General features: G+C 35.4%; 1 protein-coding gene and 1 long non-coding RNA gene across 4 annotated transcripts in view; both read left to right on the forward strand.

Annotated features, from left to right (window-relative positions):
* The window catches only part of tmem8b (transmembrane protein 8B), a 304,341-nt gene that overhangs the window by 72,713 nt on the left and 207,440 nt on the right, over positions 1-24,188 (forward strand). The window lies entirely within an intron of this gene.
* On the forward strand, positions 4,532-7,806 carry LOC147844344 (uncharacterized). Its single transcript, XR_015491680.1, has 3 exons — positions 4,532-5,160; positions 5,436-6,435; positions 6,496-7,806. It is a non-coding gene; the product is annotated as an uncharacterized LOC147844344 (long non-coding RNA).

Consider the following 24,188-nt stretch of genomic DNA (forward strand, 5'->3'; position numbering starts at 1 on the left):
CAGAAACGCCAACTGAGCTGAGGTTCGAACCAGCGACCCAGCGACTTTTTTGCTGTGAGGCGACAGTACTACTGTACCTACTGCACCACTGCCTCGCCTGCCATCATCTACTCATCCTAATTTCATTTGGATTTTCTTAAGCTTCCAAACACATTGAGATTCTTTAAAGACTAATTTTTTTGTCTCTCTATTTAAAGTTCTTTAAAGCACTCTAAAGATGAAAAGAGAAATAAAAAATCTGAAAAAAAAAAATCCATAACAAATAACCAGTCTTATCCAAATCCAAGTCTTCTGAAGACATATGATGATTTTAAATGGTGACTTATTTAATAATATAATTATATTATATAATTATATTTAATAATATAATACAATTATTATTACTATTAATATCATTGCTAGGTAAAAATATTACAATGGTTTTGTATTGTGAGTTCAGTGATTTGTGTAATGACATGAATGTATTGTGACACTCCTAATTGAAATACATTCTCAGTAAAATAATTTTATGAAAGCAATAAAGTTAAAGCAATAAGAAGCTGTTGTTTATGGTGAATTTAGAACAGCTAAGGTGTATTGTTATGCACAACGTGGAGCATCTGAATTCACAGCTTCACTGGGCTTATTGCTTTTCATATTGCTTGTTATGGTTCCTACACAATATATTATCGACAAAATATGAAACCAAACAACGCAACTCAACGAATTACCTGAAACAGAAAACATTAAAACAACCTTCCTTCTGCACTTCAGAAAGTGTGGACCTTCACAAACATGTGAACACAATCTCACAGAGAAACATGTCGTTGATTAAAGTTAAAATATTTTTGGTCACACTTTACAATAAGGTTCATTAGTTAATGTCAATTAATGCATTTACTAACAAACAATGAACAATACATTTACTACTGTATTTGTTCATGTTAGTTAACGTTAGTTAATGAAAATACAGTAGTTCATTGTTGGTTCATGTTAACTCATTGTGTATTAACTAATGTTAACAAGCATGGACTTGGATGTTAATAATGCATTAGTAAATGTTTAATTATGATTAATAAATGCTGTATAAGTGTTGTTCATGATTAGTTCATGTTAGTAAATGCATTAACTAATGAACCCCTTTGTAAAGTGTTACCATATTTTTAACTGTTTACATTTTAAACAGTTTTTATTTTCATACTTTAAAACAGGAATGAACAGTTAATTTTGTTGAAATATACAATTCCATGACATAATGGACTGCATTTACTGGTTTCATTATACAGTAGCTGTAGTGAATTAGCTTAAAGTGCATTGAAGATTAATTGGAATGGGGCTTTAAAACAATCAACTCTTAAATCCGAACAAACAAATCGTTCAGTTGCCGTTTGAACAGACAGTTGACTTCAACTACAGCTATTGTTAATAAAAATAAAAACCCATTTATGTTTAAGCAGAGCAACAAGATCAACGTTTAAGACATTAGATTTATGAACATGCACAGGCACCTTTCTTTATGCAAAATTAAACTTTATTGAGTAATCTAACAGAAACTAACACAAACACACATTCATACAGGCTGTAGAAAAGAGTAAAAGAAGAAACATAAGAGTTTTTGAGAGTAATGATGTAAAAATCTCAGATTTGGTAAGACCAAACCAAAAATAATTAATTTAACCCATCTATGGTTTCTTTAAGGTTACGTTTAGTTTACACTAGTTCAGTGGTAATCTTAAGGTGTTACTTGCATTCCCTTTGTGATGTGAAGTCATGTGAAGTGATGTGATGTGAAGTCATCTGTTGAGCCTATGTTCCCAAGTGATTAGCTGGTGGTCGGCTCTTTGTCCTGTGAAGTCCTGTGAAGCTTGTAGTGGGGTGGAGTTTGTCATTTCAAGTTTTTGATGCAGCAAAAGGACTGGTCGTGTTTACTTCTGGTTTCACAGCGTACTAAACTAGAAAGGTATCGGAGATGGGAATGTCTGAGCTGTGTGGTTAACCCATTTTTGTGGCCTTAGTCACCAGCTTTTATAAGGGTGATTTTGTACCCACCCTCTAGAGCCGGGTTGACCAATGAGAAGTTAACTCCCCCAAGGCATGTTCTATAGTCATTTGTTCCAAAGTGTGGTGATTTGCATAGGCATTCTGGGTGTAAGCTGATGCAGAAATGTTTAACATTTCTTAATATGTTAATATGTTGCACATGCACTCACATAAAATGTAAACAATCATGCAGTACACCAAATTAGCTTTGCAGGGAAATGAAACATGAACCATCTATGATCTTGTTTAGCTGTGGTAGAGTTAAACATTGATTGCAGAAGTATTAAAACCATGATATTAATGCGTGAGCAAGAGACTTGTTGCGAAAGATCTGATTACATTAAAAGCACAAGTCTTAAGCAAGAAGCACATGAGCTTGACTACCACTGTGTGTCCATTTCTGAGCATTCCTTCATGTCGTAAATACCTTTGGAATCATGTTACACACTGACCATTCATTCTTACTAGGTTGGAGAGGTTGACGGTGTATTATTTGTTGAATAAAGTAAACTAACTATCTGTCTGATTGGCCACATTCATTACATAGCAAAATCAATCACAACAGTTTACAAGTTTAGTTGATTTTTTTGTTATTTCAGGATGCCTTGCCATGTGATGTAATAGTTTTTATGGGTTAATTTTAGTAGTATTGACAAAATAAACCTCTTTTACCTTTCTTTAATAGCTTTATAATTTCCTATTTATCAATAAAATGGTTTATTTTGACACTTCGTGGATTGTTTGGATTTTTTCTGCGTTATTATAATTATTTTATAATTATTTTATAATTTATTTTATGTTTACATTTATTCACTAGTGTGCTAGTGCTAATTCTCTAGAGACTCTAAAATTAGCATCAAGCTATTACCACATCAGCATAATAAGGAACAGCATGTTACTAGTCATCTCAGCACATGCACATTCTCGTTTCCTCATTTGTTAATAGCAGTGTCCGCTCTCCTCTTCATTGTATCTGCCTGACGTTGAGAGTAGGATTTGTTTTTCTCTCTGAGATTTTAGATTGATGAGTGCAAAGATAAGTAGTGAAAGAGAGAGAGAGAGAGAAAAAAAAAGAAAGAGAGAGAGACAGATGCCGAGACAAAGACGGAGACGGAGAAGGTTTGGCAGGCCTGTTTGTTTGCCCTTGGCCGAGCCAAAGCCTGGTGTTTACAGCCGCTGCTGATCCACTCCACAGCACTGCATAGATGAGCGATATGAGACTCATTAGCCCTGATTGCATTTATCCACTTCTGTGCTCCACTGGCCGGTGACAGCTCAGCCTCGTGATTGATAGAAATACAACAGGGGTCAAAAGCAGGGAAATTAGACCCTGTTGAGTGGAGGATTTAAGCATTTTGTCGGTACATGTTGTGCGGCTGCTGGACTGTGTGTTTGTGTAGCCCTTCACAAAACAGTCTTAAAAGTCAATGTGAAATAAACATTCTGCCTATTTGCTTAGTATGAACAGTCAGTAGACAAGAATGTGAAAGGAAGTACTGTATACACTAGGGATGCAACAATACAGTTAGCCTTGGGTTTTAACACGGTTTTCACTTCGGTTCAGTTCTGATGGCTTGACATATATGTTTTTGTTTTGTTATTCTATGCTTAGTCAATAGGATTAGTTAGAGGAAGAAAAAAAAAGATTTATTGCAATACTCCTTTATTTTACCTTAGAGCCAAGAACAGGGTGGTATGACACCATTCCTTATCGTGCTTACCAGCTGATGGCTTACCTCGGTATGGACAGCTTTCCCACTGTTAACAGTGTGTCTAGGTAGCTCGCCATGTACATGTACGTCGGCGGACTTGAAAAGCTGAGCGGAGTTGATCACAATAATGGGGTTTGAGCCTGGTGAAGAACAATTCTAAAAAGCAGGTGAGACGAAAACAGAAGCCAAAAAAAAAGTCAATAACAGGGTGAGAATGTGGTAAAATCTGAAAACGTCGTGAAAATCAGGCAAGGGCTTTTCTTCTTCTGGATTGCTTTTTAAAACTGTCGTTTGGATTTAGAGAAATGTTTAGAGGTTTTTGAAAAACAATACTGGTTGGGTTTAGGAAGGGAGGGCCAGTAGATCGGTCAGTCATTCAGTCAGTCAGTCGATGAATGGCACGCATGAGTGAAATTTGAGATCTCACAAAGTGTACACAGCGGCCTCTGGTGGATTCGTGACAACAAAAACTGCTAAACAACGTACCTCCTAGGACCTATTTGGCACTCTCCAGAAATGTATAAAGGGCTACGTTTTCAGAATGAGCCTGGGATGAGAGTATAGTTCTTAGCCATTTAAAAACAGAAACTTTTTTTTCAGTTAATTATGCTAAAGTAGAATAAAAACATTCCCGCCAGACTCAGACATCAGCTGAAAGGATTAAAAAAATTGAAAAACTCAAAAATTTGGCTATAGGGGACTAAAATCTGCCTAGTTCCAAAAAAAGTGTAATCCTTTAACTGATCATCAGCACAATTGCAGTTTGTTGGTGTTAAGAGAGTGCCTGTCTGACAGCTATAGCGTCGACAAAATTTTGTCATGCAGCTATAACCCCAAACTGAAAAGTATATTATCATAGATGTAATAGCCTTTGGCGTTTATTGTTTTCATTTGTAAAAATGTTCTGCAAGTCAAATTCTGAGCTGGGGAATTTCAGTTCATTTATGTTATGATCAATTATGCCTCTTAAATAGCTTATGTATTATATAGCTTATTATAATATTTTGGTGCTATTTATGGTTTTCTTGGAGCATTTATCTGGCTTTTTGTAAAAAAAAAATAAAATAAAATAAAAAAAGGAGACCTGTTTTGAAAGAAAACTTTAAAGCTGCTTTATTTGTTACATTTTAAGCTGCTATTTCAAAGGGTACATTTATTATTGTAACAGATGACATTTTGTAAAAAACTTCCATTTTCATTTTCTTTTCAGCTCAGTCCCTTTATTAATCTGGGATCGCCACAGCGAACTGTACCACCAACTTATCCAGCATTTGTTTTACGCAGCGGATGCCCTTCCAGCTGCAACCCAACACCAGGAAACACCCATACACTCTTGTTAAATGCAGTTTATTAAATCAAAATGGTTTAGAAAGAGAAAGGCTGTCAGTGGTTTTCAATAATTTACTGTACTTTCTTAAATGTAGAAACAGTGAAATGGCATATTTTCAAATACAGTAACCAACAGTAAAAGTAAACCCTCACTAAAAGTAAGACACTGTTTTTTTTAAAGCAACTTGCTTGCTATTGTCAGTTTTTACAGTATTTTAAAGAAACAGGAAGGCAAGGCAAGGCAAGTTTATTTATATAGCACATTTCATACACAGTGGCAATTCAAAGTGCTTTACATAAACAGGAATAAAACAGAGAAGTGTAAGAAAATAAAAACAAATAATAAGAATGATAAAAAATAAGAATAAAAAATAGATAAAACAGATAAAAAGGTGTTAAAATAGGTTATAAGATAATGAAAAAAGAAAAGAAAAACATAATAGTGTGATCTGTCGGAAGAAGCACAGTGCTCATTCAGTCAAGGCACAGCTAAACAGATGTGTTTTCAGTCTTGATTTGTACATGGCTATTGTTGGAGCACATCTGATCATTTCTGGAAGCTAATTTCAACAGCGAGGGGCATAGTTGCTGAAAGCTGATTTACCCTGCTTTGACCGAACTCTTGGAACTTCTAGTTTATATGATCCCAAAGATCTGAGTGATCTGTTATGTTTGTATTCAGTCAGCATATCTGTAATGTATTGAGGTCCTAGGCCATTTAGTGATTTATAGACAAGTAATAATAATTTAAACTCTATTCTGTATGTAACTGGGAGCCAGTGTAAAGACCTGAGGACAGGTGTGATGTGCCCTGATTTCCTGGTTCTAGTCAGAATCCTGGCCGCAGCGTTCTGGATGAGCTGCAACTGTCTGACTGTCTTTTTGGGAAGGCCAGTGAGGAGGCTGTTACAGTAATCCACCCTACTGCTGATAAAAGCATGAACAAGTTTCTCTAAGTCTTCACTGGAAACAAAGCATCTGATTCTTGCGATGTTTTTGAGATAATAGTATGCTGATTTACTTACTGCTTTGACTATCGAAACTCAGATCTGACTCCAGAGTCACACCAAGATTCTTGACCTTATTTTTTTGTCGAAATTACAACTGTAATTTCAGTCAGCAGTCAGAGATCATTAATTTTTATAGAAACTTGCTGGCAAAAGTACAGCCAGCTCTTTACTATTTAATTTAAAAGGAGAGTTTTAAACAGTATCTGCAATAGTACTTGAAATAAATACAATAAAAGCTAATATAAATAAATAAATAAATAAATAAATTGTCCAGTCAATGTCCAGAAATCATTCTGACAGAAAAAAAAACACTTTCAGAATGGACTGAGAGACTAATAAGGTCATACAGAAAATCTTTACTTTAAGTAATTACAGCTAAAAATAGATATAAATGCATCTGAATTAGATTATTGTAATTTTTTCAGCCATGGCTTTTTTTTTTTATCTTGGCTTTATTTTTGTTAAGTAACCAATGACACAACACGAGATAGTACATGATGTTGTTTATCTAAAGTTTTATCGTTAAAATTTTAAGATGACTTCTTTTTATGTCCTTATACTGAACACTATGAAGTTCAATGCTCTATATTTTTCACATCACTGTATATATATAGTGTTAGTAGTAGTGGTAAAATGGCGTGATGACAGACACTATGGAAAGCTATTTGAAAGTAAACCCATTTATATGTCAGAAAACAATCAAGGCTCTCGAAAATACAGTGATACATAAAAAAGCTTTTATTCTCACATGGATTTACATTCAGAACAACACAGAACTGACGTGTTGTGGTTAACAAGACAGCCTGATGAGGGCTTGTTAGCCACAATGTGCCGCTTTGGAGCATGCGTTTGGAGTTTTAAGAAATAAAGAAATCTCACATCCAAACAGCTCTGATCTATGGTTTATCCTGCTAATATTTAGCATTTTCTTTTATTGTACGCTTGTATATACTGTGTGTTTAATTATGATGACAGTAAATGCTTTCATATAGACTGGAGGACTTTGGCATTTTGTACATGTTCAGACTGTGTGTCTTTGTGAGCAGAATAAAGCAGTCCTTAAACTCAACATGATAACCTAATTTCTTAGCACGTGTTGCTGGTCTTATTTTGCATAATTCATCAGTGCTTGTAAATTCTGAAAAAAAAAAGATTTGTAATTTTTCATCAACCTGTGAATTTGCTGAAATTATGAGCAGAATTAGATTTTCTTTGATGTCTTGTTTAACTGTAAATGCTTCACAAGGACTTGTTAATCCTCTAATTCTTTGTTGTTTCTGTTGGTTTGAGCAATTGTTCTTTAAGGCCGTGATTTGCTGTTGTTTACATGTACTGTATTGTAACACAAGTATGGGGTTAGAACCTTTTTTTAATAAATTTTTTTTTATTAAAAAAGCACTATATTTTTATTCAGTAAAGGTACATCAATTAATGACAAATCATTTCATTGAGCCGAGTGTGAATAGCCGAGTGTGAAAATCAATTAAAGGCAATTGACATCTAAGTAGAGTTCAATCCCTTACTATAAACACACATAGCGTAAACACTTCTGTTCTGTTGGCTAATGTACAGTGGAATATAAACAGGTACAATATAATGAGTCATAAACAGACATGATTGTGAAAGGGTAGTCATGGCCTAATATTTAGAGAGTTGTGCAGGTTCAAGTCTCCTGGCATCTGCAAAGGTTGTTAGTGGGGGGAGGGAATAACCAAAATCTTTTGTGCATTATTTTTAAAATAAAAAATAAAAAGTTTGTTTTATTTTTCTTTATAAATATTTACATTGTTATAATAATAATAATAATAATAATAATAATAATAATAATAATAATAATAATAATAATAATAATAATTATTATTATTATATCTAATTTAAAATAAACTAATCAGTAAGTATCATTGTGATGTTTATTTGTAAAATATTCATTCATTCATTCATTTTCTTTTCGGCTTAGTCCCTTTATTATACAGAGGTCGCCACAGCGGAATGAACCTCCAACTTATCCAGAATATGTTTTACGCAGCGGATGCCCTTCTAGCTGCAACCCATTTCTGGGAAACATCCATACACACTCATTCACACTCATACACTACGAACAATTTAGTCCACCCAATTCACCTGTACCGCATGTCTTTGGACTGTGGGGTAAACCGGAGCACCCGGAGGAAACCCACTCGAGCGTGGAGAGAACATGCAAACTCCACACAGAAACGCCTTCTTGCTGTGAGGTAACAGCACAATCTACTGCGCCACCGTGTCACCTATTTGTAATTTATACAAATTAAAATGATTCTGCTGTTGTTGTTATTATTATTATTTTTAGTATTTTATTTATTTTTTTTATTTATTTTTTATTATTATTGTTGTTGTTGCTGTTATTGCTTTAATAAGAAAAGGATTACAAAATGAAAATGAATGGTTGTTTTCTCCTAGGCTCTCAAATGTAAAAGTTATTATTGTAAAATCACATGAAACTCTAAAAATGCTTTTGTTTCATTTTAAGATGTTGTATAAGATATGGAGCGTGCTCCGTTTTCAAATACACTTTATAAAAGACTCAAACTCACAGCACTTGCAGAAATGGAGTTTAAATGGATCATTTACTGCAAACCGAGCCGCACTGTTACACTGAAAAACACTGCGCTGCTCATGCCAAAAAGTCACAATGCTGCACATCAGATTACATACATATATATAATTGCAACATAGTCTCTGTGATTTGATATTCATACAAAGCCATGCTGCTTTATCAGACTCTATTGGGATTGGAAAAAGTTACAGAGCAAATGGCCAGTAACACATTTTCACATAACAAACGGCGAGTATACACACACACACACACACACACACACACACACACACACACACACACACACACACACACACACACACACACACACACACACACACACACACACACACACACACACAGTTGAAGTCACCCATGTAAACACCCATGTTTTATTTTTTTCCCCAATTTCTTTTTAATGGAGAGAAGATTTTTTCAACACATTTCTAAACATTATAGTTTTAATAACTCATATCTAATAACTGATTTATTTTATCTTTGCCATGATGACAGAAAATAATATTTGACTAGATATTTTTCAAGACACTTCTATACAGCTTAAAGTGACATTTAAAGGCTTAACTAGGTTATTTAGATTAACTAGGCAGGTTAGAAAAAAAAAAGAAAAAAAAATGCTCAAAGGGGCTAATAATTTTGTCCTTAAAATGGTGCTTAAAAATTTAAAAACTGCTTTTATTATAGCCAAAATAAAACAAATAAGACTTTCTCTAGAAAAAAATATTATCAGACCCACTGTGAAAATTGCCCTTTTAAACATCATTTGGGAAATATTTCAAAAAGAAAAAAAAAATCAAAGGGGGGCTAATAATTCTGAAAGTGTTTTTTTGGCTATTATTACGGTTATGTGGATTAAAGTCTGGACTAACCAGAAGTTTCTAACACTTTCATTTCGGTATGTTGGTTTACTTCCAACTGAAACTGAATATTGAGTAGGGGGTGGAGCTTTCTTTTTTTGCATCTTTCCCTCATAACAAAGTAACAAGGCTGTTGCTAGAAAGTTTAAAGCTGCAGTTGGAAGCCCATCTCGAAACCAGTCTGAGATAAAAAAAAATATATATATATAGATGTAAAGCTGCCTTGTTTACATTGATGACATGATCATTAATAAACTGAGACATCAGAATCAGTGAACAAGTGATTTACTGCCTGCACACCTTGTGAGGAAAACTTTGTGATGATGAGCATTTATCAATGTGACTTAAATAATAAATTATTAAAAGTATGCAAAAAACCTTCAACCTGTGATGTGGACAAACACACAGTTTTGCTTATATTCTCGTTTTTGTTATTTTTAGATTTGCAGTGAAAAACATTTAGATACTCTGTCATTTGGTCATAAAGATAAGAGAAAGGAGATAATTTAGAATATTGATTCGTCATTGTAAACTTTTAAAGATGTTCATGAATGAATGTTGCAAAGTTGCTTCTTGGACTGTTATACTGAGGACAATTCCATGCCCACAAACATGGCATGGCACAAAACAAAATGTGATTGGTTGGTTAACCTGTAAGTCATATAACATAGTGCAGGGGTGCTTAAACTTTTTCTTATGAAGGGTTAAAAACCAAACTTAATTGAGGCTAATGGGTTGAAAGTAAATATAGTTGCCACGGCTGATTTCCTATTTATTTACCAATGTTTAAAAAATGACTAGAAAACATTGCTTTATATTAATACAGTATTGTTTTACATTTTATAGTGAACTTATTACAGTAAAAACAATCTCATTTATAACAGAATTACAGTAGTTTTTACCTTGATTTGCTTGCCAATGTCTTCCTTGACAATTCAAAGCAGCCAAAGCTCCCAGACCTACCACTACCCCAACTCTCATAGTAATGCAAAAACAGTTATTATTGATGTATCGCAATTGTATTGCTGTAATACTATAAATAAATCTTGACAACTTTAATCCACATGTCTCCCTTCAACCATTTAATGCTAAGAGGGGCATGGTTAAAAATATTGTAGCTAAAGCCATCAAACTTACATCAGCAGAGAAAGACCACAACTCCAAATGCAGAAGCAAATGATCAGGCCATAGACTGTAAAATATATGGACGTAGTATCCGTGGCGTCACCCATAGGTTTCTGAAGAGCGCAAATGAAGTTACAAGTAGGCGAGGCCAAGCATCGCCATTTTGCTCGTCGTCATCGCACCAACCGGGGGTGCCCAAAAAAGGGCAAAAAGGCGGAGCTTTATATACCTGCTAGCATTTTGCTTAAATGGGCTTTTCTTTGGAAGAAAAGATTAATATTTTATTACTTGCAACTCTTTGTGTTCTGACCACAGGTGCTTGGCTGTGTACTGTATCAATGCAATGTTTAGTAATATGTTGAGTCACTTAGCATTGTTCTTATGACATTTTTCTACAGGAGGAAAACGCGAATTACTTCTCAACACTTCAAATATTGTTTGTGTTAGTAAATGCAAGGTTATTTATGAAATCCAGGAATAAAACTGACAGTGTTTCAGATGACCATGATTAGCCTACAGCTAATCAATCTGTCAGATTCTAGAGCACATTCAAGTTCTAAAGAAAATTATAAATGATAAATTATCTTAAATAAAACAAATACATTTATAGAAATGGAAAATAAGTATTTAAGAATTTCATTCACCTGGGAAATGGAGGCCATATTATATGATAATTGTAGGAATTAATTCCTAAAAGGCAACTGACTGTGTAAAGCCACATAAAACAAAACAAAAACTAAATCTAAAATAAAGCGAATCAGTCGGAATCAGCTGAGGTGACCAGACGGCGACCAGCGAGACCTAGCTGTCACTCAAGTGGCCACGCTCTTAATTATGCAGACTTAATATAACTTATTGAAAACAGAACAGATGAGTTATAAAAACAATCGCCCCCCTCACAGTTGTCATGAAGGGTAAAATTATCTGATGTATATGCACCAAAACCATCTTTGTACCAGGCTGTAAACATGTTTTAATCAGCTGTAATATTGACCAATTTGACATAGCAGTCAGTGAACATCTGGAGTTCCTGGAGCCAGCCCCCAAAGGCGAGTTGATGAATTGCAGCTTCAGTCACTTCCATATTGGCTTCACAAGGGAGAGCAGGATGTTGCCACTTGGGTCAGACTTTAATTGGAGGTTTTCCAAAACTAACACTTTTGCACAGATTAATTGTTCACGTAATAGGCGACGCAGTGGCGCAGTAGGTAGTGCTGTTGCCTTACAGTTAGAAGGTCGCTGGTTAAGCCTTGGCTGGGTCAGTTGGCATTTCTGTGTGAAGTTTGCATGTTCTCCCTTCGTTCGCCTGGGTTTCCTCCGGGTGCTCCGGTTTCCCCCATAGTCCAAAGACGTGGTATAGGTGAATTGGGAAGGCTAAATTGGTCTTAGTGAATGAGTGTGTATGGATGTTTCCCAGAGATGGGTTGCCGCTGGAAGAGCATCCGCTGCGTAAAACATATGCTGGATAAGTTGGCGGTTCATTCCACTGTGGCGACCCCAGATTAATAAAGGGTCTAAGCCGAAAAGAAAATGAACGAATAAATTAATTGTTCACTTAAAAAAACAAACAAACAAACAAACAAAAAAAAAACAAAAAAAAAAACAAACAAACAAACAATCAAACAAAAACCATTGTGCTCTTTTACTAACATTAAGTGCTTAAAAGTAGTATATCAAAGTGTTTTCCACTGCTGTTTTCTCTTGGTCTCAATCTCTGGCAACAACAACTCCCGACTGACAAGTGGCCAAAGTAATCCTGTATGAAACTCAATTAAAAGCGGAGATGTGCATTGCATTGTCTTGCAAATGCTGCTGCAATACCTTATGGCTTTCACCCATGTTGACGAGGCTCCAGTATTCAAGCTCCGGGCTGGAAACACATCCTTTCATGTCAGTCTGGATCAGTCATCGCTGCATGTGGAACCTCGGCTGAATGTTGTTATGTCAGGCAGAATGTAAAGGGCAAGTGACAGAGCCGCGGTAAAGAGCTCCGAGGCAGCAGTCTGCGCTTTTATCAGCGCGAGAGAGCCAGAAACACACGCACGAAAGGAGAAAAGCTCGCTGCCATTAATTATGGAGCAGACAGTGATGGTGTGCACAGACAGACTGTGTTTTATGCAGGTAGAATGAGATGTCAGTCTCAAGGCGGAGCATTACCCAAACCCTGGGCAGCACAGACAATTCTCAAGATTTCAGAAAAGAAAAAAAAAGCTTTTCACTGACTTTAACAAGGGGGTTATGTAGCGAGTCGGAAATTGCTGTCGCGGAGCAAAGTATCAGGACTGAATGATCAGGGTTCAAGAGGGCAATGTGACTGATGCTTATGGGGCGGCTTTCATTGCTCTGTCTCACCTTGTGTTCTTGCTGCCACTTTCTCTCATTTGGCCTTTAACGAGAGTCTGTGCACTTCTCAAAGTACATGTCGGTGTTCAGCGTGATAGCCTCCTGTTTGACATCTGCTACCTTTATAACTTTGATAGTGGAGGTGACCTGAGGTGACCTGAGACAATTGTAGTAATTGTTCGTGGGAGGAATGCCCTTGATGCCCTGTCAGGCTTTTTGGTGATATTTGAAGGTACATTTTCTGCTATAAACTGACAATTGACTATGACTGTTACCTCAATAAACTCATAATCTACTGCTAATGTTAGGTTATTAACCCTTGTGTGCTGTTAGGGATGTTTTCATCCACTCTCGGGTGATTTTGAGTCTTAAGTTGGCCACAACATTCTATGTGTTTCAGCAAATTGAATGATTTTTGGTGACAAACCTTAATTTGTCACATATTTTGTAAAAAAAAAAAAAAATGCTTTAAAATAATAATAATAAAAAAAATTCAACAATACACTCTGGGAAATTTTACTACCATTTCATTATATTGGGGCCTGGTTTTGCTCCATTGACTTCTATTATAAAGACATTTTCTCACTGAAAGCCATGACACCATGCATTCTTGATTGTTTTTGGTTTTCCCTTTTGGCAATCCTAGGCAAGGCAAGTTTATGTATGTAGCACATTTCATACACTGTGGCAATTCAATGTGCTTTACATAAACATTAATAAAACAGACCAGTATAAGAAATTTAAAACAAATAATACATAAGAACAGATAAACACAGATTAAAATGTGTTAAAACAGGTTATAAAAGAATGAAAAAGAAAAGAAAGACATAATAGTGCAATCTGTCGGACGTAGCACAGTGCTCATTCAGTAAAGGCACAGCTAAACAGATGTGTTTTCAGTCTTGATTTGAATGTGCCTAATTTTGGAGCACATCCCAGCAGTGGGGGGCTTAGATACTGAAAGCCAATTCACTCGCTTTGACTAAACTATTGGAATTTCTAGTTCACATGATCCTAAAGATCTGAGTGATCTGTTAGGTTTGTAATTAGTGAGAGTGTATTTATCTGTAATGTATGGAGGTAATAGGCAATTTAGTGATTTAGAGACAAGTAATACTACTTTAAAATATATTCTGAATGTAACTGGGAGCCAGTGTAAAGACCTGAGTTGTGATGTGCTCTGATCTGATTCTGAAGCCTGGCAGCTGCTTTCTGGATGAGCTGCAACTATCTGACTGTCTTTTTGGGAAGGCCAGTAAGGAGTCCATTACAGTAATCCACCCTGCTGCGGATAAAAGCATGAGCAAGTTTTTCTAAGTCCTCACTGAAAACAAAACATTTTTTTCTTGCAATTTTTTTTGAGATCATAGTATACTGATTTACTTTCTGCTTTGACAGGAGTACTTAAACTCATACCTGACTCCAGGATAATAAGATTCTTGACCTTATTTTTTGTTGTATGTCCACTATATATAAGGTATGCATTCACCTTGAGAACCCCATCTCTGTTCTTAAATGCAATAGTAAGAGGTACAATTTTTAATTTTCAATGGTGATCATCAGTACAAAGAAGCTGTGAGAGAGACTCTTCCACACTTCTCTTGATATGTCTGAAAAAAATTAAATAAGCAGCTCAGCTCTCAGAACATAATAAACATACTAAGTGTATTTATGCACACACACACACACACACACACACACACACACACACACACTATAATCTGCTGTTTCACTTCATAGAACTTCACATAAAAGACAGATTTTTAATTTTTTTTTGCACAGGCTTATCTAAAGGGTTAATGATGCCATTTGATGATCAACAGTAAAAAATACTTGTATCTCTTCCTAACAGAGAAAACCAGCAACAATCAAGCATGTGATGTCATGACTTTGCAATAAAAAAAGTCATTATAATAGAAAAAAACAGTCACAAACATAATGAAATGGTGGTGAATTTTAAATGTGCCCAGGGGTTAAGATTGCAGTTGGGTTTAAATATTTGGTAGGATTAGGGATGTAGAATAAAACCGTGTAGATTGTGGACTTTAAACGTAAAAATGAACAGTCAATATCTTAATACAAGCAGGTGTACACAGCTAGTTAATGATGAGAATTGGTACCTAAACTAAAGTGTTAACAGCTTTTTGTTGATTTACGTTTTCATCCCATGTTGAGCAAGGCTCTATGCTGTCCATGCAGGGTGTAGCAGGGTAAATATTGGATGTACTATTACATAGACAGCAGCTTCACACTTCATGTTGTGTGAGCAGCTGTTGACATGGCAGATGATTTCATGCTATGTAAGAGGAATGATGCATGAATTAGCACAGTTTATACTAAGGGTGTGAACATAAACTGGTCTCACTGTTTAATTAGTATTGTCATGTCATTGATTTAGTTTAATTTGTTATCACGATGCATGACGAATCTTTGAGGATGCACTGCATCCTCAATTTTCTGATATACTTCATATTTACAATTTTATCATTAAATCCAAGAAGTCTTTTTTATTATTAGGGACAAACTCAGAAAGCAGCAAAATGTGCCCAGATGTAGACATAGAAAATAGAATTTATATGTATACTGCAACATACAATGGGAAGGGAGGGGAGACGCATACACCAGTACCATACTATGGTATTTTTTAATTACTTGCACACATCTAGCCTCACTCACCTTTTTACCATGACAAACGACGCGTCCTAGAAAAGTTTAAAGGGCGTCACACACTGAATATGCCGCTCAGCACCTCAACATGGCGCTCACATGAGACTTGAAAGTATCACACACCAGACACGCACATGGTATTTCAAATGAAACTAATCAGATAGCACGCTTTGGAGTGGCAGAAATATGAACAGTGTCCTGAGTTGTGGTTGAGTACCGCCGACAGCCGACGACTTGCGGCGCCGGTGTGTGTACCCTGATAGAAACCTATGTTTAGTATTCCGAAATGCATGGCACTGCGTGGCGTGATACTGCGCGTCGCAGAGCGGTGCTTCTGGTGTGTGACCCCCTAAATATTGACAGCCCAGTTTTTAGTCTGCTGTATGTGGTTTTTGTTACTTACTGTTTTCGTAATGTTACAGACAACATAGGCTCATTTTGAAAATGTAGCCCTATATACATTTTGTATGAACGGCTTTTCTGCTGTTACCAGTTTGTCCAGTTAGCTCACCACAATGGCAGACTTGAAACACAGAGAGGGGTTGACCATGACGACGGGGTTTGAGTCTGGCAAGAACAATTTCAGAAAGTGGGTAAGACAAAAACAGAATCTAAAAAATAAAACAAACAAGTAAATAACAGGGTAAAAATCTGGTAAAATCTGAAAACGTGGTTAAAATCAGGTGAGGGCTTTTCTTTTTCTAAATTGCTTTTGAAAACTGCCAGTTGGGTTTAGGGAAGTGGGTAGGCAGATCAATCTGTGCTTTTAAAAACACTATTGGTTGGGTTTAGGGAAGGAGAAGGGTGGGTCTGTCGATTGGTCAGTCAGTCTTTCAAAATGTCTCTGATGGACTTACGTGAGAACAGCTGGCGCGAATGGCACTTGCGAGAGAAATCTGAGATCTTAAAAAGTGTACACAGCAGCCTCTGGTGGATTTGTGAAAATAAAAACTGCAAAAAAAAAAAAAAAAAAAAAAAAAAAAACATAGCTCCTGGGACATATTTGATGCTCTCCAGAAATGTATATGAAGGTACATTTTTAGAATCATCCTGGGTTGGTTACAAAGGCTTTCTACCTGCTCTTATCTGATGTGAAATGGCACATATTTTAAATGATAACAATTTTTCAAACATTCAGCAAGTGCTGTTCAATGATTAAAAGATTTTTTGAACAATTTAATAAACATAATATTTGATATTTTTATAATAACTAAATTATTTTGCCTTGCCATGATGACAGTACAAAAAATTTGACTAGTTATTTTGGAAGACATAAATATTCAGTCTAAACTACAATTCAAAGGTTAAGGTCAATTAATTTACTTATGCAAGTTAGAATAATTACAGTTTTTAAGGTGGCTAATAATATTGACCCTAAAAATTATTGGTCATTCTTCATTTCAATGTACAATTTTTGCTCAATAAATGACTAATTAGCTCTTTAATTAACTATATTAATAGTCAGTATGTTAGCAGTTTTGGGATATTGGGAAGGATTAGGGATGTAAAATAAAGTCATACTTTATAAATGCTAATAAACAGTTGATTTCTTAATTATAGGCAGGTAATAATAAGTTGTTACTCAAACTAAAGGGTTAAAATTTTCTATTCTAAGTATTCTAAAATAAATAAGACTAATCAAATATAATAAGTATAATACAAACATTCGTTTTCTTTTTAGCTTAGTCCATCCCTTAATTATTCTGGGGTTGCCACAACGGAAGGAACCACCAACTTATCCAGCACATGTTTTACACAGCAGATGCCCTTCCAGCTGCAACCCATCTCTGGGAAACATCCATACATACTCACTCACACAAATATACTATGGACAATTTAGCCTACCCAATTCACATATACCACATGTTTTTGGCCTGTGGGGTATACCGGAGCACCCGGAAGAAACCCATGGGGAGAAACTGCAAACTTCACACAGAAACGCCAACTGACCCAGCCGAGGCTCCAACCAGCGACCTTCTTGCTGTGAGGCGACAGCACAACCTACTGTGCCACCGCATCGCCTTATGATACAAACAGTAAAATTTAATAATAAATTCTGTAGAATTTCTCTGTTAAACATTACAGTATTTGAAAAAGGACATAAAAACCACAGTAGGGATAAAAAATCTTGCGTTCATATACATGTATCCTGTTTCTCCATCTATCTACCATCTAAGATAAAATAAATATATACTTCCAGTCATTAATTACAAGTAAATCATTACTCACATTCACATACAAATTGTCATATGTTTGGACTTGTCTGAAATATAAATATTTATAAATAAAATAATAGAAATGTAGAAATTGTAAATATTTATTAGTTTTTCATTTATTTGTTTTGCTTCTTATATTTTCTGATATCTGTTTATTCTTGCTCATTTTCTTATTTTTTCCTGAGTGCATACTGGGTTGAATTCTCCACGAAGAACACTTGCTGTATATCAAAACACAGACAAAGCTCTTAAGATGATGTTCTTAAATAAGGTTTTGGAGCAGAGCAAGTGTGTGATGCCTTTCACTGAGCCTTTGCTCTCCGGGTCAAAAACTGAACTCTCGCTTTGGTGACCTTGTGATCTTTTTTTGATCTGCGTCTTGAAGTATTTTTTTTCTCTTCAACCTCTGCAGGCTGAAAAAAATGTAAAAAAAAACTCACAATGTGTCATCATGATGCATGTGGGTGCTAATCACAGCTATTAAAACATTTCAAGTAGGGCGATTTCACACTGGCAGATTTTTGAGGCCTAAGCTTACGGTAATTTTCTCTCTCTCTGGATGCTGCTGAAATACTAGCAGCCTAGGTAATGATGTTGCCAGAGCAGATTACAGCAGGCTTTGCTTGGAGTGTCTCTGTGAGCATCTCTTTGAAGGTTGTAATCCGTGGATTTGGGCACGGATGTGGGAGATGAACGGAGAGCCTGCATGAGAAGAGCATGCAGCAGGTCAAACTGCCTCTAGAGCTGGAGGTCTGAGTGGACACTGCTCGGAGGAAGAGTGTCAGCGTGATAGCCATTAATGATGTGCAAATTTGTTTGATGCAATTTATAAAGCTGACTGACTGGAGCCCCAGGCTAAAAGAGTAGCTTCGAAAGTGCTTCATATTAAAAAATGTATGGCTGCTGTCATTTTTGTCAACATGCTGGAACTGCAAAAGGGAGCTGTTGTCAAAATTGTGTACATTTTAGCAAAAATCGTTGATGTTTTCATTTTCTTTTACAAGCTTTTCGTTTTGAAGGTGGGCAAATCAGCAAGTCAGAAAAGTGTGTTTTATTTTTATGTTTTCATTCCCTAAAACTCTAGTTAATTTGGTTGTGTTTTTTTTTTCAGCATTTTGTAATGCTGTAAACATTTATTTTATTGCAGCAAGGTGCCCAGAAAACATTTCTTTTTGTCATTTAATTTATAACTAATCTAAAGCAACTAAAAGGTGTAAAATAACAATAGATTTTTTTAACATTTTAAATTAATAATACTTTCCTTGGATGCACGGTGGCTCAGTGCATAGCACTGTCGCCTTACAGCAAGAAGGTTGCTGGTTCGAGTCCCGGCTGGGTTAGTTGGCATTTCTGTGTGAAGTTTACATGTTCTCCTGTAGGTATCATAAAAAGGATTTATGATAATTGTTTTATTAGTATTTTAGTAGTATGATAATAGTGATAGTTAAATTTAATATCTCTGTTTTGCACTGATAAGGATAAGCTGATGAATCTCATGCTAAAATCAAAAATCTAAATAAAAACAATTCATTTTTCAAAATCATTTTTCTTCGGCTTAGTCTCTATTTTAGAGGTCGCCAACTAATCCAACATATGTTTTACACAGCAAATGCCCTTCCAGGTGCAATCCAGTATTGGGAAACACCCATACACACACTCGTACACTACGGAAAATTTTGTTTACCCAATTAATCTGTAGTGCATGTCTTTTGATTATGGGGGAAACCAGAGCACCTGGAGGAAACCCATGCAAGCACAGGAAAGACATGCAAACTTCACACAGAAATGCCAACTGTCCATGCCGGAACTCAAACTGGCGACCTTCTTGCTGTGAGGTGAAAGTGCTAACCACTGAGCCACCGTGCCGCCCACTTTCCTATTTAAATATATTTTCAATTTTAATTCTTTCTTGTAAAAAAATATCTTTAGTGGCACTTAGTTAGTTTAATGACACACTGTAAAAAATATCTGTTACTTAACAGTAATCCGACTTTATATTTATATAAAAATAGCCCAAAGCTTGTGATTCATGACTGTTTTGCTGTTTATTTTTTCTTTTAAATTACATTCTGAGATCTTTATCTCTGGTCTGACAGATGATGCTGAATTTGTAACTCTGCAGTTTTAAAAAAAGTGACTTGTTTGACATTTTTAGCAGTCTTAAGCAGGTCGCACACCAGAATCACCTTTTCTGAGTGGTTCATCCGGTGTGTGATGCCCTTAACTGTCATGTGCGCGCCGTGTCGGGGTGTTGAGCGGCGCATCCAGTGTGTGATAATATGCTAACTGGTTATAGAGCTGCCAGTGGATTTTTTATTTTGTACTAGCGATGGGCAAAGATTAATCATGATTAATCACATACAAAATAAAAGTTTGTTTTGATATAATATCGGGGCGAATTTAGTGATTTGGGGGCCCTAAGCAGTTCCAGGCATGGGGCCCAACAGTCCTAAAACGCACCCTTTGTAGTTTTATAAATTTTTTTTATTATTATTTTGCATGTTTTTTTCTCATATCACCGTATCTCTTTTTTCATTTTTTTATCTGAGTGAAATCTCTACATTTTAAGTGATTTGATTTATTAAAATGAAATCTCAACTAAAAAAAATAAATAAATGGAAAGTGATATTTTTATTTTATTTTAAGCTGGATCTTTACCTGACTGCTGGACTGCTCCATGATTGGGAGAGTAAGACAAATTTGCGTAGATTTTATAATTACATAAACATTTCATTTGTTAAACTCTCACCATACAAAATATGATAGAAAACAATGTTATGTGTGTAATTTAGACTTTTTATTAGGGGCCCCCAAATGTACTGAGGCGCCTTCGCTTAATAAACTTTGTTTTATAAATAATTTGTATCATATAGATATGTTTTATATATGTAAATTATATATTATATAAAAAAAATCAAATATATGCATGCATTTGTGTGTTTCATTTATTTATTTTCCTTTAGCTTAGTCCCTTTATTCATCAGATGTCACCACAACAAAATGAACTTATCCAGCATATGTTTTACGCAGTGGATGCTCTTCCAACTGCAACCCAGCACTGGGAAACATCCATATACATTCATTTACACACATACACTATGGCCAGTTTTGTTTATTCTATTCACCTATACCACATGTCTTTGTACTGTGGGGGAAACTGGAGCACCCGGAGGAAACCCATGCAAACATGGGAAGAACATGCAAACTCCACACAGAAATGCGAACTGACCCAGCAGGGGATCGAACCAGCAACTGTCCTGGTGTGAGGTAACAGTGCTAACCACTGAGACATCATGCCCTTCATTTGAATATTCGTATAAACATAATAAATATTCTGAGTAGACACATATATAGTATGTCAAAACAAACTTTTATTTCAGTGTGATTAATCATGATATTTTTGGCCAGAACTAATTTTTACACTTTAATTTTAAAGAGTGAATCTTGCCAATTAAACATTATTGTTATATATGTTGATCATTTGAAATGACAGTACAACAGAACTGCATTTTCTATAGTTCACCACAGTAAATATATAGTGCATAGATTCTTCCTCTGTGCTGTTAAATAGCTCACTTCACATATACAGTAAGTGTGTCTGAAGTGGGGCGACTGCAACCTTTTATTATGTCAACTGCACTCAAATCACCAGTTACCTACATCTCTTTACATGAATTAGTAATTTTCTCTTTCTGGATCTGTATGTGCTCATCTGCTCTCGTTACTCTACACACACACGCCCACCCACCATATCCCATATGCTCCCCTAACACACTTTCTCCCCATCTGAGTCTCTGAGTACTGCGGATTCAGAGCTTGGATCACTTTCCCTCTGGAATTGTGATGCGATGGTAATTTTATGATGCACATGTCACAAGTCATCTCTTCATCACGCTATCCCAGCGTGATGAAAACTGACGGAACAGCTTCTGCCCTGATACACTAACTCGAAAGATGAAGGAAATTAACACACTAAAACCGTATAACCTAGGGGAGAAGAATGACGTCCGTGCGTGCACAGATATAGTAGCCTGTCTATGTGTGAGTGGTGACAGAATGTGTGCGGTTTTTCCTGGATTTGTTCCCAGAGAGCTTGTCTCAGGAAGAATTTAAGGCTTGCTTTCTCAATCTGAAGCATCTTTCCAAGAACTACAGAAGATGTGTTTTTTTTTTTCTATCTTAAACTCCTGATAGCGGAAATCCAGCCTCTTTTCTGCAGAGCTCACCTCCGCTGATGTACTGAGGCTTCTGGGAGATGTGCTAATGGTTGTAGACATCTGTTCTGGGAGTTTTCGGAATGGTGCGGTAAATTGCTTATACCTTTCGCCGCTTGTTTGCACAGGGAGAGAGAGAGCGTCAAGGTGTAACATTTCTAAATATGAAATTACAAAGAGTTTTGTTGATTAATTGATTAGATTTTTTTTAATACTACTGTCAGACCCCTGTGTTTGTGTCATGTGACCTTCCCCATGTGCTCCATTGTTCTGACATTTATTTTATTTTTTGTTACACCTTTATTTTAAGGTAGCCAATTCTCACTATTAGAAACCATTAAATATGACATTTGTCTCAAACTACTAACATTCTACTTGTAAATGTTTTTTAAAGGGACAGTTATACTTCAGCTGGATTATCTTCATTTAATCAACCTTCACCTATCACAAAAAACAACCTGTAAACACTTGCAAATTTATCTCAGGAATGATTATCAAAAACTTGTATTAATTTACACAATAACACTCACAACAGGGACTGCAATTTCAAATGTAGGCAGGACAGGAAGTAGTAACAATATAATACCGGACCATGAACTAAACACATTCAGGGATCTATATCTATTTCATGATTGAACTGTATACATACAGTGGTGCGATACAGGTGAAGCTAATAAGCAAACGGTAAAAAAAACAGAGCAAACTAATCACATGACTAAACAGAGGCACACGGAACAAACACATGGCACATCTCGCCACCACAATACTTGAACACAACACGTACATTAGACACACGACTAGGGCCAGACAGAGTCTGTTGATTTTTTTTTTTTTTTGCAATTTCTGTCATGAATTTAGTTAATCTGTGGTTTTATGTGGAAAGATTTGAGTATCATAACTAAAACCTTAATATATATAAAATAAAAAAATTATATTTAACTTTTATATAATGTTTATAATGCAAAGCCAATTAGATCAACTGCTTTGCTAAACAAAGCAAGTCTCTCATATAATATAAATACTAAAAGACAGAAAATATGGCTTTACAAACTGTATTGTAAATAAATCATAAGAATATTTTCATATTAGTCAATATTATTACTGAAAATAATTTTTAAAATGAATAATATAAATAGACACAAATAAACTGAATTAATGAAGGGATACAAATCTGCGGATTTCTGCATGCGCAGATTCTGTGTGGGCTTACTCATGCCCCTTGCATTGTATTTGATTTTCTACTATGGCATTCAATGGTTACAGGCTTCTAACATTTTTCAAAGTATCTTCTTTTGTGCTGAATAGAAAATAGAAGCTCGTTAAGTGTTGTGAACCAATTTAGGGTGACTAAATGGTAAAAAAAATAATTTTGAGGTGAACTATCCCTTTTAGGTAGTATTTGGGTTTAGGTATTGAGTAGTATTAGGAATGTGGAATGTGATCCTGCTGAATATGTACTTTATATGAACAACCAACATCTTAATAACAGGCAGGTAATAAGCCACTAATTAATAATGGGAATTACTTAAAAATGTTACCATATTTCCAGGTCAAAACAATCTTATATGTACTTTTTAAAATTTTATTCATATTAATTTACAGCTCTATTTTTCCACTTTCATACTGTGTCTCAATCAGACATGACTACACTGAGTAATAGGACATTTTGTTGGTCACTTTCATTTCACGTCTGCAGCATGACAGTGTGAGAAATCATACTCATAATCACATTTTTAATAACCATACTAACAACTTTCTAGTTATTAAGAACAATTAATTACCATAAACTGCTATGTTCATACAAAAAAAAAAAAAAAGAATAAAGCATTGAAAATATAAACAGTCAACATTTCCTTATGCATACTCACCACAACAGCAGAACAGCACTGTGCTATTTTAATTTTATTTGAAAAATAATAACAATAAAACAAATCAGAAAAGTAGTTTGTAGACAACCTTTATGGTGGCTTGAGAAAGCCTAGTGGAAAGTTTTAATTAGTTTTAAAAGTTTAAATAATAGAAGTAGTTTTGAAAAAGTTTGAAACAGTTAGCATAGTTAAGTACTAGGTGGTTTTTAGGTGTTCTATGTGGTTGCTAGGCAGCTGC

The sequence above is a fragment of the Danio rerio genome, chromosome 5 (genome assembly GCF_052040795.2).
Source record: "Danio rerio strain M-AB ecotype USA chromosome 5, GRCz13ab, whole genome shotgun sequence".
Taxonomy (NCBI): domain Eukaryota; kingdom Metazoa; phylum Chordata; class Actinopteri; order Cypriniformes; family Danionidae; genus Danio; species Danio rerio.